Consider the following 16,451-nt stretch of genomic DNA (forward strand, 5'->3'; position numbering starts at 1 on the left):
TTTAAAAATTACATATCTCACAATACCATAATTAAAATTATCCACTGAATTGTCTTTTGTTTCTTTTAATGTCTTCATTAACATTTTTACTTGAAGGTCTCAGCATTTCCCAAAAGCCTGGTCTTTGATTTGATATTTTTGCCCAAAGCTGTGATTGTGTGAGCTGAATTTGGACTGTGCAGTCCCCCTAATTTTCCAGGATGCATTAGTCAGCTGTACTGATGAAATATTTTTATTTAGCTTCTCGCATTTTCTACTCAGTAGCTTTTCTTGAAATAATTTTGAAAAATAAGAGGACAAATTTCAAAAGATTTATTAAGGTAAAATTTATATTCAATGTTTCTTTAAAAAAAGAGAGGCTATGCATGTGTGCCTGAGTGCATGAAGGAGAGTGAAAAAAATTACAGTGTTCTGATTACACATCTGTTGTAGCTTTTGTTTGGTAGTATAAGCTTTAGACGATGTATTAAGCTGAAGAAGCAAGAGAGATTGGGATCACAGAAAGGGCTGACTGAGAGAATCTTCGTGTTAATGTTATTTCAATTTTCAAAAAGCCACTTGTTGAATTTGAAAGCCAACTAGTTATCCACCTGTGTTTTGTTAGTAGTTAGAAAAAGAATTTGCAAATTCCTTATACTTGTGAGACAAGATCCTAATTGCTAACGCCTTAATGACAGAGAAAGACACAGGAGGAAGGAAACAGGTTGAGTGTGAGGAGGCCTCTGGCCTATCGATAATCACCCTTGGGGAGAGAAAGTGGATATGGAGAGGTAACGGTGAGATGAGTGACAGTGGAGCAAGGGGAGCGGAGGATACAATTTAGCAGGTAGTTCAAAGGGGAAGAATAGGATTAGTGATGGTAAAAAGGGAAAGAGATAATGGGATGGTGAAGGGTTGATGGTGTGATGGGTGTGGCAGAGGTGAGGAGAAACATGAATGATTGGGGGAGGGAATGCGAAGGGAGCCACTGAGTGTCACATTATCCTCCCAACTCCACCACAAATGCAGCTTGCAGCCTTTGGTGGCTCCTTTCCCCACCATACCATGCCATTCAACCTCACTAAAATGAAAGAAGAAAAATAGAGATGTAGATAAGGATAGAGAGAGAGGCAAAATGAAGTTTTAGGGAGAGGGAAACAGAAGAGAAGAGTACAGGGAGACAGAAGAAGAGAAGAGACACAGATACAGCAATACAAGGAACAGGCTGAAAAGCCACATCTCTCCAGCCTTTCCTCAAAATGCAAACCCCTGATACTAGGGATAAGCTTCATGCCTCTTCTCTGCACTGCCTCCAGCACTTGAATGTCTCCCTTGTTTCTTGGTGGCAAGAACTGGATACTGTTCTCAGGGTGTAGTCTCCAGAGCACGTCCTCTGACTTGCATTCCACTGTTTTGGCTATGGAGTTCAACATTCAATTGACTTTGTTGATTACTGCTCTGCATTGGCTGGACATGTTGAGCTAAGACTCCGAGGTCTCTTTTAACTTCACCCGTAGCTATTTAAATACCATTCATTAAGTACATAAGTTGCCCATTTTTATTTCCTGTGTGCAATACTTTAACACTTGTCTACATTAAATGTCATCTGCCATTGTTTAGCCCACTTACATATTTTGTTCAGCACATTCTGTAGTTTCTGGGCTATGTCCTTCAATTCCACTGTCCCTTGTGGTTTAGTATTTGCAAATTTGACCGATTTGCATAAATTTCAGAATTTATGTCATTGAAGTAGATTAGAACAGTAGTGTTTACAACACTGAGCCCTAGGGTACCCCATTCAGTACTCCCCCCATCCTGAAATTACCACTCTATCTAGTACCTGTTGTTTTCTACTCTTAATCCAGTTTCTTATTCATACCCAAGTTTTTCCCTAAATCCCCACAGCTTTGAACTTAACCAGTAACCTTTTTTTGTGTTGAACTGTAGAACTGCCTTTTAGAAGTCTAACTACACAACGTCTTGGGTTTACCACAGTCAACTTAGGTTGTCACTCCCTCAAAGAAGTCAAGGAGGTTGGCTAGGCAGGAGCTTCCCCGTGTAAAGATGCATTGACTGCTGTTAGAAGATTCTTCTCCCTTCTCGGTCGCCTACTCTTGAATATAGTGGACAGGAGGGTTCTGGAATCGCAATACAGCTGCAGGGCCAGCCGAGGATCCACGGACATGATCTTTATTGCTCGCCAAATTCAGGAGAGGTGCAGGGAGCAAAATCAAGATCTATGTATGGCATTTGTTGACTTGACCAAAGCTTTTGACATTGTCAGGCAGATCAGACTTTCGAGACTTATGAGGAAATTTGGTTGTCTGAAGAAGTTCTTGTCGGTTCTGAAACAGTTCAATGATGGAACACGTGGCAGATTGTGTTTACTCTGTCCAAACTGTTCCCTGTTTTGATGTGAAGCCAGGATGTGTATTGGACCCTGCTCTATTCACACTCTTTTGTGTGACTATGCTGGATGATGCAATGATGAACCTTCAGGTAGGAGTTGGGTCACGAATCCACATGACAAGGGAACAGTTTGATCTATTAATACTGTGAGCAACAACTAAAGTCTCCAAAAAACTTATACAAGAACTTTTGTATGCTAATGACTACACGCTTGTTGTGCATTCTGTTGTAAGACTCGTTACATTTGTCCACCCCAGTCCTTCACCGGCATCTCCACATCATTCTGAAGAAGATCTTCAGCTGATGATAGATAGATTCGCAGTTTTCACAAGTAGCTACAGGCTTACTATTAGTCTGAAGAAGACTAAAGTAAAGTATCAACCAGCTCCTGGGAAGCCATATGTCAGACCATCGATCACCAATGGCGAAACTGAATCGAATGCAGAGAAGGAGTTCACCTCGCTGATGAAACAGGGAACGATAAGGAAATGATGACTCATATAAAGAGAGCAAGCGTGACCTTTGGTAGACTGTGCAAGCATGTTTGGAATTAACACGGTATCAAAGTTACCACAAAAATAAAGGTTTATAAGGCAATTGTTCTTACCAATCTCCTGTACAGATGCAAAAGCAGGACAAGATCACTAACACGAAGTACTGGAACGTGCTGACAACACCAGCAATGAGACTATCATAATCAATACTCAGCTCAATTGGGCTGGACATGTTATTAGGATGACGACATACAATTGCTGAAGCAGGTGCTTTATGGAGAACTGTTGAATGGCAGAAGAAAATGGGGTGGGCAACAAAGGCACTACAAAGACACACTAAAGATTCACTTGAAGCAGCAAGTCAGGAATTGTGCTTTTGCAGAGCCAGGAACCTCTTATGGGGCAGATTTATGGAGAAGTGCCCTGTCAGAAATTCTATTCAGTTTCAGGGTAAGCTGAAGAAGTGCCTGCCCTCACAGTGGCAGCCAAATGCAAATGACAGAGTTAGGATGGAATGATGTCACCCATTCTAAATTCCTGGACTCCTGCATTCCCATCCGCACTTGAGAAAGTGTGCCACTGTTTAAAAGGCTCAATTTGCCAGGACCCATTCAGGCAGAAGTACTTTGTAAAGGGACTCTGCTCATTGAGATTGCTTGTGGAGACTTTTGGTCAGGCCTTGGGACTCACTGCAGATATTGGGGGAAAAGATCATTCTTATTCTCAGGAAGCCTTATCCTAAGTTCTGCTTTACCCTTGAAAAGTATTGTATTTCTAGAGGATTACTGAACTAGGGTCGAAGGGCTGCATAATGGAAATCTCACTTTGTATGATCTACAGGCCAGAGGAAGAGGAGCAGCAGGTGGCTGTAAGGGAAGCCAGATTAATCAGGCAGCACCATCATTAAATAAATTTAAAACAGAAATAGACAGTTTCCTAGAAGTAAAGGGAATTAGGGGTTACGGGGAGCGGGCAGGAAATTGGAGATTTGAGGTTAGGATCAGATCAGCCATGATCTTATTGAATGGCGGAGCAGGCTCGACCGGCCGATTGGCCTACTCCTGCTCCTATTTCTTATGTTCTTATGTTCACCAGAGGAGAGCTAGAGCATCCCAGCGCTACCCATCCAGCAGTATAGAATCATAGAATGATACAGCACAGAAGGAGGCCATTCAGCCCATCGTGCCTGTGCCGGCTCTTTGAAAGAACCAGGCACACTTCTAAGACCTTCCCCAGGAACTCTGTCTTAGGAAGCTGCGCTTCATCATGAAGCTTTGGAGGAGCTCTGTTCGCTGCTGCAGTCAGATCTGTAACCAAGACCCACAGCATGGACAGCTTTGACCATGGCACAGAAAGTGACCACAGCTCCTCTAGTTTTATGCTACAGGCTCATTCCAGGGAGCCACAGGGGACAATTGTTAGATCAGCCAATTTGCAGGGCGCTCATATATCGTGTAAGTCACCAATGCCTTCTTTGCCAGAACAGCTCAATTTATACAATTTGATAGTGCTTCCATGACTGAGTAGTCCATCAAATTTTTCAGAATTGCTGGATTGTCAGGGCTATTGATTGTATGCATGTGACATTACATGCCGCAAATGTAAACCCCCATATTTATATGAACGGCAAAGGCTTCCATTCCCTTAATCTGCTGCTCATTTAAGATGACTGGCACAGCTTCTTGCATGTGAATTCACAACATGCTGGGAGCTGTCTTGATGCTTTTATACTTCATTAATCCAGTGCCTCAGCCCTATTTCAACAGCAAAGGCAAGGGCTAGGAAGGCTGCTGTGTGACAAGGGCTTCATGAGCCATTGTACTCCCATGGCTCAGGAAGTTTCTTCTTAGGACCACCAGTGCTGCAGAGGAACGCACACATGAAGACAAGGATAAGAATTGAGCAAGTGATTGGGATGCTCAAAGAAAGGTTCTAGTGTCTGGATAGGTAGGAAGTGCCTTGCAGTATATCCCCAGCACTGACCTGCAAATTGTGGCAGCACGTTGTGTGCTTCTCAACTTTCTAATCAGGAAAGGACTGCTAGTAGATATCCTAGAGGATGCCAGAATGCCTGATGATGACATTGCTGATGCTATGGATCTGGCCCATGAAGAGCAGGAAGTAGGTCTAGTGGCAATGAGAAGACACCTGAGGGACATACTCATTTGGTACACCTTCGCAGATGAATAGAGCACTATTATTTGGAAGTCTCAGCTCATCAAAGATCTATTCCATTTTGGACCAAAAAAGGATAGATCCAAGTATTTTTTAAATGGTGAAAAGCTAGGAACAGTGGAGGTCGAAAGAGATTTAGGGGTCCATGTACACAGATCACTAAAATGTAGTAGTCAGGTACAAACAATAATCAAAAAGGCTAATGGAATATTGGCCTTTATAATTAGAGGGCTAGAATATAAAGGGGAAGATGTTTTGCTACAGCTATACAAAGTCCTGGTTAGACCACATCTGGAGTACTGTGTACAGTTCTGGGCAGCGCACCTTAGAAAGAATATATTGGCCTTGGAAGGAGTGCAGCGCAGATTCACTAGAATGTTACCAGGGCTCCAAGGGCTAGATTAGGAGGAGAGATTACATAAACTAGGCTTGTATTCCCTGGAATATAAAAGGTTACAGGGTGATTTGATTGAGGTTTTTAGGATTTTAAAAGAAATTGTTAGAGTAGATAGAAATAAACTTTTTCCGCTGTTGGGGGAGTCTAGGACAAGGGGAGATAACCTTAAAATCAGAGCCAGACCATTCAGGAGAGAAGTTAGAAAACACCTCTTCATACAAAGGGTGGTAGAAGTGTGGAACTCTCTCCCACAAAAAGCAGTAGACACTAGCTCAATTAATAATTTTAAATTTGAGATCAATAGATTTTTGCTAGCCAAGGGTACTAAGGAATATGGAGCCAAGTTGGGTGGGTGGAGTTAGGATATAGATCAGCCATGATCTCATTGAATGGTGGAACAGGCTTGAGGGGCTGAATGGCCTACTCCTGTTTCTATGTTCCTATCTGCTTCCTCTCACCAAACTCTCAATGGTCTATGTAAAATACTTGCTCCGCAGAGCTAGTCATCACATCCCAGTTCTGAGCCTCAATATCAGCACATTACCTGTTCCCCACTGTCACACAAGAGAATCTACCAAGCACGCCATATATCATATTTTACAGTGATTTATTACTGCTGTTTACAAAAAAAATAATTTGGCCTGTCACTGTGCACATCCCTTGTGATCATATGAGTTTTTTTGTGCAGTATTCTAACACTTCTTCTACATGCCACCTGAGGGCCTGGACTGCTGCAAAATATGAGCCTTTTGGGATAGAAGTGACCCTCCTCTCAGGTTCCCCAGGTCCTGGGATGGACCTGGGACAGGTTAACTCTTTGCCATGAGCTCCTTGGCAGCGTGGACCTGTAAGGAAAGGAGATGGTAGCTGGTAAAGAGATTGAAGATCATATAGAAACATTAAAACACAAAATGTATACATTCCCACAAACCCACTGAAGGCACAGAGACTCTCATAATCTCCATTCCCAAATGCCAGAATCAAAGCCAATTGTGGTCTTTGCTTCCTCTTCATATGGTGTCAAATGCCAGATGTTGACACGTCCTCCTCCACTAGGCTGGTGTTCCATGGCATTGTGTGCTGTCTTCTCCTGCAAGAGGAATAAATAGTGTTAATTGGCTGCTGTAGTCTCTAGATCCTGCAGTCACAAGCTGTCAGGATTTGTAGAACAGATGGTAGTACGGTATGCGTCAGGAGCGAGGACCCAGGTTACATCGAATTACATCGAAACTACAGCACAGAAACAGGCCATTTGGCCCAACTGGTCTATGCCGACATTTATACTCTACTCGAGCCTCCTCCCTCCCTTGTTCATCTAACCCCATCAGGATACCCTTCTGTTCCTTTCTCCCCCACATGCTTATTTAGCTTCCCCTTAAATGCATCTATGCTATTTGCCTCAACTACTCCTTGTGGTAGCACGTTCCACATTCTTACCACTCTTTGGATAACAAAGTTTCTCCTGAATTGGATTTATTACCAACTATTTTATATTTATGACCTCTAGTTTTGGACTCCCCTACAAGTGGAAACATTTTCTCTGCGTCTACCCTATCATTATTTTCCATTATCTTAAAGACCTCTATCAGGTCACCCCTCAACCTTCTCTTTTCTAGAGAAAAGAGCCCCAGCCTGTTCATCCTTTCCTAATAAGTATATCCTCTCAGTTCCGGTATCATCCTTGTGAATCTTTTTTGCACCCTCTCCAATGCCTATATATCCTTTCTATAATATATGGAGAACAGAGCTGTGCACAGTACTCCAAGTGTGGTCTAACCAAGGTTCTACACAGTTTAACATAACTTCTTTGCTTTTTAATTCTATCCCCCAGAAATGAACCCTAGTGCTTGATTTGCCTTTTTTATGGCCTTATTAACCTGCGTCGCTACTTTTAGCGATTTGGATTCTGTACCCTGAGAACCCTTCGCTTCTCTATCCCATTTAGATCCTTATTATCCAAGCAATATGTGGCCTCCTTATTCTTCCTACCAAAATGCACCACCTCACACTTATCTATATTGAAATTAATTTGCCAATTACACACCCATTCTGCTAGTTTGTTAATGTCCCCTTGCATTTTGACGCATTCTTCCTTTGTATTAACCCCAATTTGGTGTCGTCTGCAAATTTTGAGATTGTACTTCTGATTCCCGAATCCAAATCGTTAATGTAAATTGTGAACAACAATGGTCCCAGCACCGATCCCTGTGATATAAAAAAAATGATAAAATGTACATTGGTATCTAGCCACTAAAAACTAAGTGGCCAGTATTTAGTGGCCACTTAGAAAAGTGGCCACTAAAGAAGCCAGTGAAAAAAGTTTGTACAGGAGGTTTAGCGCTGTGTTCCTGAGAACACTACTGCCCACATTTTGCCAGTTTGAGTAGCTACCCTTAACCCCTTGGTTAAGAGATTGTGAGACTTCAGTGTGCAAATTTGCATTGCAGTATGTAAAACACTGAACATGAGTGCTGCCAAGTGACTTTGCTTCTGGGACAAATGATGCCATTTAATACACTTAAGGGCAATTCTTAACTATTGTTCTAGGGAATCTACATGCTTCTTTGTGATTCAGTTAACTGCCCTGTTACTCATCTGAAAACTGCTTTACCTTTGCTGAAAGGCAAAGTTTTTGTGGACATGGACAGATGTGCCTGAATTGCGCCCATCTTCTCCATGCAAATTAGGTTCCCCCCAAAAAATGCCGTAAACTATGGTGGGGTCAGTGCTGGAGGGTACCAATGGGTGTGATCCTGGCATAACCACCAGGATCACGTCCCAGGAATTTTGGAACCATGGTTTTAAAAATTTTTTGTTGTTGTATATTTCGTCTCTGGTGCTCCATCATAATTCCTACAAACAAATATGAAAATGAGGCAATAGTAAGGGTTGTTTATCTGTTCTCTTAAACTAGCTAAGGTTTAGTGTGCTGAATATAATTGATTTTTATGTATCGCAGAGCATGGGATTGTGCTTTGTGTCAATGGTAATGGCCATGCAAATGCTACAGTAAAATTTAGCACATTAGTATGTTCACTATCTAACACAATAGTGTATTTGGTGTCAAAATCTTAAATCAATATGCCTCCTTAGATTTCCACTTTCACTGAAAGTACTGTCACTAATGTGACTGTAATTCTTGTACAATTACAGAACAATAATTTGGAATTCTAACCAAGAATGTGTACATTGCAGACTTTAACTATCTACTTTCTCCTTTTTTTGAAAACTGAAAACCTTCTCAAATCAGATGTTCAGATTTATTAAAAGGTCAATACTGAGCCGAAATAGTGAGGTAGTCCTGCCACTGTATAAATCATTGGTGCGACCACACTTAGAATATTATTTATATTCAAAAAGAATATTGAAGCTATTGAAAGGATACAGAAGATAGCAACCAGAGTTTTGAGGGAATGGAGGGATTGGATTATAAGGAGCGATTGTATAAATTGGGCATGTTCTCACTGGAAAAGAGAAGGTTGAAAGGTGATATAATTGCAGTTTATTAGATTCTAAAGGGACTAGATAATGTAAATCATGACAAGCTATTTCACCTTGTCCAGAACAGAAGAACCAAAGGATACGGCCTGCGCTTGAAGGGGGGTAAATTCAAAACTAATCTGCGGAAACAATATTTCAGTGAGCAAGTGGTCAATCTAAAAACCAAGTTCCCTAGGGAGATGGTGGAAGCAGTTAGTATTGATTCATTCAAATACAAATTAGGTAGTTTTCTTTAAGAAAATTTATTTAGGATACAGTATATGAGTAATTTGAGACATGACAAATGGTAAGTGCAGCATGCTTGGGAGGAACAGGTGACTTTGGACCTATGAATCCCAAAGCTCTCCACCACTTGGGTTTTCCTCGTGTCATGTCTGGGTCTGTTATAGACTAATTGATAGAGAAAGATTGCTATGATTAGTCAATAGCTCCATTATCACTGTATCATGCAACTATCAGGACAGTAGAATGTAAACTAGATGGACCTTTGTCTTTTTCCGTCTGGCAATTCCTATGTTCCTATGTTCTCACATTCCATGAAGTGTGGCTGCCTCCATCTAATTCATACCTTCTTCTTCTTCCTTCTTCTTCACTGTCTTCAGCAGCTCTCCATTCAGTGAGTGTGCCATCCTGATATTGGCTGTGACCGAGTCCCATTACATCTGTTGCTGATTGGCAGTGAGTTCGTGCCTGAGCGGCAATGCAGAATGCAAACACAAGCATTCAGCAGAGTCACTCAGCAGTTCCATGAGGCAGTGTTAAGGAAGAATGATTCTAGCCCGCTACTACCTCCCACAATGAATCTGTAGACCCTGGAGATCTTCTGAGGGATTGAGTGAGGAGCTTTGCCTTCATAGACTTCAATTCAATAAGGAAGCCCTGTCCCAACTTCTGCAGACTGACCAGCACCCATGATCAACTGCCTGTATGGCTCTGCCAGTGGCTGTCAGAATCACAACAGTTTTCAACTTTTATCCGACTAGCTTCTTCCAAGCTGCAGTGGGGGATTTCTGCACCATCAACCAATAAGCAATAATCTGATTATGAATTTCCTTTGCAACTGGCATCCAGGCCTGCATTCACCAGGAACCAATACTACCTTCAAGAAAGCTAGTGAATTAATTCAGGGGACAATAGATGGTGCCCACATTGTACTGTGGGCTACTGCTGCAAACTCATTGAATTTCATGAACTGATAGGCATTCCACTCCTTCAATGTTCCAGCCATCATGAGTGTGGGGAAGGCTTGATGGATCTGCTGGTCTTTTCCTGCCTGTCAATTTTGTATGTTCGTAAATTGTTTGTGACCAGCTGCAATTAGTTCTCATATCAATACAAAATTTGCAGGGAGTTGTCACAACATTTGTCTAGTTTCCCAACTCTGTTTAGGGAAGACAGTGAAGTGACAGGATAACTTCTGGGTCACAGAGCATATACCTTGCTTCGATGGCTCATGAACCCACTTTGAGTGCCAACCTCACCAACTAAACATTGCTATAACGAGGTCCAGTCATCAATTAGAGAAGACTATGAGGACTCTGAAGGGAAGGTTTCACTGACTTGATAGATCTGGAGGGCCACTGCAGTATGCTTCTGAGAAAGTCTCTCGCATTGTGGTTGTTTGCTGTGCCCTTCACAACTTTGCTATTCATGAAGGAATACAAATGAAATCCCTGGAGGAAGTGGAGCTGGCAGCTGTGGAGGCTAAGGAACATGGAACTCCACCTCATGAGGATCAAGATTCAGAAGATTCTTCTGTGCCAGTTGCAAAGGAAATTCATAATCAGATTATTGCTAACATATTCTCCTCAGATTAAAGGTCCACCTTTTACAAACTTCAATCACTACATCTCCCCAGCCTTTACACCACCTCCAATCCTTCTACATGAAACATCTGTCTTTGGGGCCACTCCGATGGGTGCAATCAGAGCGGTAACAGAGTTAAAATGGCGGCACATTACTCACCTTCCCGTTTGCGCTTGAGTGGTGGTTGTCACCATCCTGACTTGGGTTCGGACCTTGGCGGCCCAGATGCCTGCCTGCATTATTTAAATAGGGATTCCATCATGCAGATAAGACCATGTTGCAATTTTTATGTGATTCAGTGGGACTACTGCTGAGGGCAGGAAACTGAGCATTGCAGGAAGTTGGGAATATGTTTTGTGCTCTATTTAAAGGAGCACTCACAGATAAGAAGCTGGACCGTAGATTCTGTTCTGGTAGGAATTATGGGCTTCTCCAGAGTACTGTCTTTTTAATGGGAGAAGTTGTTGAAGACTTTTGCTGGACTTGAGGAGTCAATTAGAAGGTAAAAGGTCTGATTAAAATGAGAGAGCTTTTGGCTACCCTACAACATGGGGAGCCACAACCTGCTGAGGAGGTATATAAGCAGGAGCCTTTTGGTAACAATAATTATTAATGCAGAGAGGTTTGGTGAAATATGCAAGTTAGTTTAACATTTTCTGAAGTTTGGGTTTTTGGTCCTCACTATAAAAACCCATCCTCTAGTCTGATGGAATAGTCTCTTTATTTATAAATGTTAGATCAATTTCTGTCTCTCTGAAATGTATTAGAATTAGTATTTTGCTCAGAACATTATAGCGACAATAATGTGCAAGGAATGGTACTGGTGTTATCACATACACGGAATAACACAAGCTGAGCTGATTTCCATAATTTTCTGGTGCTCAGTTACGTCACAGTTGGAGACCTATTGAACATAGCACACAACTTATGAACAAGTTCCCATCTGTGCAGACTACCAGCCCCCTTTGCAATTGGTGCCTGCACTGGGGTATGCTGGGTGCCATGTCACATTGTGAGACACAGGCCTCCATGCCTGACAATTCAAAGGAGGTGCCCAATGAATTTCAGGGGATTGGTACTCAATATACTTCATGGGTATTAGCACGAGCCATTGTATTACCCTCCCTTATATTTTGTACCTCTAGCCATGCAGGAAGCATGGCAGGAATGGTAAAGCAAATTATATATTATTAATCATGCCTTTTGCTTCCCATTTTTTTCTTTCTGTTTCTCCCATTAAATATGTCATATTTATTCTGTCTATTTCACTTATTCCTCTTTAAAATATTCAGCATTAGAAATTTGCTGATATCCATATTTAAAGATGTTGTTTCACAATAAATGTTTGTATGTGTTTGCAAAGATACAAATTATTCAAAAGGTTTTTCTTTTAAGCATATTTACATGCATTGCATAATTAAATATCAACAGGAACTGTGCACATGCAAGTACATCACTATAAAAATACACAGACATGAGGAATATGTGAATGTATATCTATGCCCCTCACACTGAAATAAGGGGTTAAATTTTCCTCTTCACCGCCTAGGCAGTATGCATTGCCTGGCCAGAAAGGAGGGGAAATTTGAGCAGGGAGGATTGCCCACCTGTGACGGAAACCACACAATGGGCTCAATTTTAAACTTAAATTGTGGGTGCGTTGGGGCAGGGGAGCTGCAAAAATTGCAGAAATGCAGAGCGGGTTCGGAGGCCGGCTCCAACCCACCAACTTCTGGGTTTCCCACAGACGCATCTGTGTGCGCGTGGGCGTCCCGAATCCGGAAGTCCCGCTGGTGGGATGATAGTTAAAGAACCAAATGTACCTCACTGAGGTACTTAAGGCACTTTACTTGTGACACGTTAGATAGTTAGAACGATTTTTAACTTACCTGGGCAGCTTTCCCACGGCTTCTAATTGGTGTGAAGGGCCGGATCAGGCAAAAAGAAACAAAATAAATTAAACAAAAGACCATTGCACAAAGTTAAAACACAAAATCAACCTACCTTTCCACCCTGCTCCAATGTCCGATATCTCCCTTTCCGATCTCCTCCTCTTCCTCCCGCTGATGTCCCCCTCTTCCCCCCCACCGATCTCCCCCTCTTCTCCCCCCCCGATCTTCCCCTCTCCCCTCCAATCTTCCCCTCTCCCCCACCCCGATCTTCCACTCTCCCCCCCCCATCTTTCACTCTTCCCCCCCGATCTTCCACTCTTCCCTGCAGCTCCCGTCGGCAGCCAGCCTGTCGATCGCGTCAGAAACAGTAAGCTTTTTTTATTCGGGTTTGCCACGCGTACCTTTACCATCCCCCCCCACCCACCCCCCCCCCTCCCCCGGCTGCCAACCCGCCACCATTTCAAAATTAAACCCAAAGTGTCAGCTTGGCTCATGAGTAGCGGTCCATCTTCTGGGTCAGGTCATGGGTTCAAGCTCCACTCCAGGACGTGAGCACATAATCCAGGTGGACCCTTCAGTGAAGTACTGAGGAAGTGGCTCATTGTCAGAGGAGCAGCATTGGCTTGCTTAGATCGAAGGGCAGGGCTCTATGGTTTCGTCCTTCCAAGGTGTGTAGAATCATCACTCTCTGCTGGATTCAGCATAATTTTTCAATTAAAACGAGGTGAGGTGGTAATTAGAAAAGCAGGCCTACACAAAGAGGGAGAGAAGGGAGAGATGGAGGTTCATGACGTTCAAGCAAGGAGAGTGGCTTGAAACACCTTGATTAAAAACTATTTCCAATAAGCGATTTACCATCTTTTATTCAACAATTATCTCCTGTAATGGAAGCTCCACAAATACATCCCCTTTTCTCATACTGACCTAGCAGGTTGCTCACCGTTCCCCTCCCCTTAAACAGCATTGAAACACCAAACAAAGGGGAAAGTGTCATCATTTATTTATGTGCCTACACAAAACCAACCATATCTATTTTCTACACCCTTGCGTCCCTTTGGTGACTGTATAAGGTGTGCTCGATCTGCTTCTGAACATCAAATTGCGGTGAAGTAATTCCTGAGTGGGAGGATCAGCGTTGGTGGCAGGTAGAGGTGGGGTGCTGCAAGTCTTCTGGGACGGTAAAGGCTATGATCGCCTGGGTGCAGGGGCCTCAGATGTCAGTGCAACAGCTGGAGCAATGTGCAACAATGCTGTGGTTGCCAGTGCCTGCTCACTCTTTGGCACTTGTTCATTCCTTTGTAAGGTCTAGCTAGAGTGGGTGAGTTCAACTATTTTAACCTGCAGGCCTGGCAGGCTGCATCAGAACAACCCTCAGCATATCTCTGATGTGAGTCCATCTTGTCATCTGTGCTCTTTCCAAACAGTTTCCAAGTCTTTGCAACCCAGCAGCAACACTCTAGGAAGTATCTGTCCATGATCTCAATGGCATCAATCACAGTGATCATGAGAGAATGCTGATCTGCTCTTGGTTCCTCACTACTTTGAGATTCCCCTGCCAATGGCCATGAAGATACCACATGCTTCATGAAAATTTACATTTGGGCAAATTCCTCCCACATACTGCAATCATGTCAGACAAATGCTATACACTGCCCATGGCATACTCTAAGGTCGACGCTAATGCCTTGTGCTCTTCCATCGACTTGCAATGGAACGCAGGCCCAGTAGGATACCAATGCCTTTCCCACGGCATGGCCCCACAGCTTGTTCCAATCTGTGATATTCCTCTTCTGTTGCTCTTCTTGCTCCTCCTCAATTGTGAATATTTCTTCACCCAGTGCTCCTTTCTCAAAATCACTAATTTCCTGTTCTGGGGTACTAGTAGCTGGGCTGGGGCTGGGTGCTTAGCATTAGATTCAACCTTAATGTCCACTAGGAGCAGCATGCAGAACTTGTCTGAGAATGTAGAACACGTCAGAAGTCACTGCAGTGCTGAGGAGGGATTTTCTTGATGCACCCTGCTGTGACCTGCGCGACAGTGATGTCACTGTGTCCTGGGCTCTCCTTTTGGGAAGAATAGGAAGAGAAAATGGCAGCCAGTTATAATGCATCCCCGAAACATTGCCTTCAAAGAGAGGTAAGAACATAATACATTTTAGTCCAGAAATTCCACCTTTTCGTGGGGCACAATTTGGGCATAGTGGCAGTGAAGGGGCTGGAAATCGAGTTTGAACCCATCTCCACTGGGTGTCCGCTGTTCAAGAGCTGCAATGATAAATTCCGAGAGAGAGATGCAGGCGTAGCCCCAGAAGAGGAGAAAGACATGGAGTACGGGGAAACTGTCCAAAAATAAGAGGATGCTTGTTGAGTGGATATGCCATATCTCTAAACTCAGTTTCACTAATGCCTTCCACAGTTTCTCTGCTAATAAAGCAAGGTCCATCTCCTTGTGCAGAGTGGGGGGTCATGATGGTTGTCAGGTCACTGCCTATCATGATCCTTATATACAGCCTTGGCCTACAAGCATAACATAGTGAATAAAAATAGACAAGCTCATCTCACTCACCAAATATCACCCCTATGATCACAACACTTTCTCCTGGGGACATGGCTTTACCAAGGACATAGTTTAGTTTTTCTGGTGACAGTACTCAGTTGGAACAGAACTTGCAAGTACTAAATGAAAAGTGTTAAGGGTGGCACATAGCAAATGTGCCCTGCACCTTGTTATGAATGGGCTGTGGAAAGGAAAATATGTTGTGCTTAGCATGCAACCCAAGGGGACAGAGAAACATTAAATCCTTCACATCTTTGTTTATATGATCTTGGATGCACTGCCTAAAAGGGTGGTGGAAGCAGATTCAATAGTAACTTGCAAAAAGGAATTGGATTAATACTTGAAGGGGAAAAATTTTCACGGCCAAGGGGAAAGAGCAGAGAAGTGGGGGTAATTGGATAGTTGTTTCAAAGAGCCGGTACAGACATGATGGGCCGAATGGCCTCCTTCTGTGCTGTATGATTCTATGATCTTCCAAGGTGAAAGAGACAGCATGTGTGCAAAGGACAGTCGACTTACAATGGTACTTCCGTGGATACCTGAAAGATTCTTCCACATTTGCTCCCAGCATTGACTTGCTGTGCTACATCCTTCCATGTAGTTTGAGTTGCTGCCTTTGCAGGAGAGCGGCTCTCTTCCCAGCAGCATGACCTCCAGGGCTTCATCAGTGAAAAGGGCAGTTTTGCCTATTTTGTTCCTTGCAGCCATTGTACAGCAGAGAAATTGTCACTTTGGCAAGCATCCTCTTTAATGCTGCTGGCTAGCCAGATTTTGCAATTGGCAGCCAGTCAGCATGCAGGCCTGACTCCCCATTTTGCCTGCGGAGGGAGCCTAAACAAATGATGTAGCGGGCCTTAGATTTCAAAAATTGTGTGCGGCCTGCACTGTGGGTGTGAGTGAGCCTACTCCATTGGTTTGCACAGCACCAATTTTTAAGGGATTGGAAAATCGGGACTTATATAGAAAAGTAAAACAACTCAAAACCTGAATCAGATGTTCTATTTCTAAATATCTGTAATGATGTTATTTACAATGTGAGGGATAGACTGATACATTTTTGTTATTCAGGAGTCTTTCATCTTAACTATCAGGATTGGGACTACTTTTGTACACTTCCTCAGCCCTCATCATCCCACTTATATTTCTGGAAGTTCTATATGTTTAATAATTTGTCAGAGGGCCAATTTCCATATCTAATTTTATGACTCACTACCACTGTAAATATTACAAAAATATACAAC

General features: G+C 42.9%; 2 long non-coding RNA genes across 8 annotated transcripts in view; both read right to left on the reverse strand.

Moving 5' to 3' along the window:
* Positions 1-6,050: 6,050 nt before the first annotated feature.
* The window catches only part of LOC137327354 (uncharacterized), a 118,911-nt gene continuing 108,510 nt past the window's right edge, over positions 6,051-16,451 (reverse strand). For 4 of the 7 annotated variants that reach the window (XR_010964432.1, XR_010964431.1, XR_010964430.1 and 1 more), the window contains 2 exons: positions 6,390-6,544; positions 6,051-6,299 (listed from right to left, as the gene is read on the reverse strand). This is a non-coding gene — a long non-coding RNA (uncharacterized lncRNA). Of the gene's footprint in view, positions 6,300-6,389; positions 6,545-9,440; positions 9,493-9,523; positions 11,038-12,765; positions 12,823-16,451 lie in introns of those variants that run through there. The other 3 variants (XR_010964435.1, XR_010964433.1, XR_010964434.1) reach the window with 3 other exon arrangements.
* Positions 13,637-15,154, reverse strand: LOC137327355 (uncharacterized). Its single transcript, XR_010964436.1, has 2 exons — positions 14,827-15,154; positions 13,637-14,717 (listed from the first exon to the last, which is right to left on the reverse strand). It is a non-coding gene; the product is annotated as an uncharacterized lncRNA (long non-coding RNA).

This window comes from Heptranchias perlo, chromosome 11 (genome assembly GCF_035084215.1).
Source record: "Heptranchias perlo isolate sHepPer1 chromosome 11, sHepPer1.hap1, whole genome shotgun sequence".
Taxonomy (NCBI): domain Eukaryota; kingdom Metazoa; phylum Chordata; class Chondrichthyes; order Hexanchiformes; family Hexanchidae; genus Heptranchias; species Heptranchias perlo.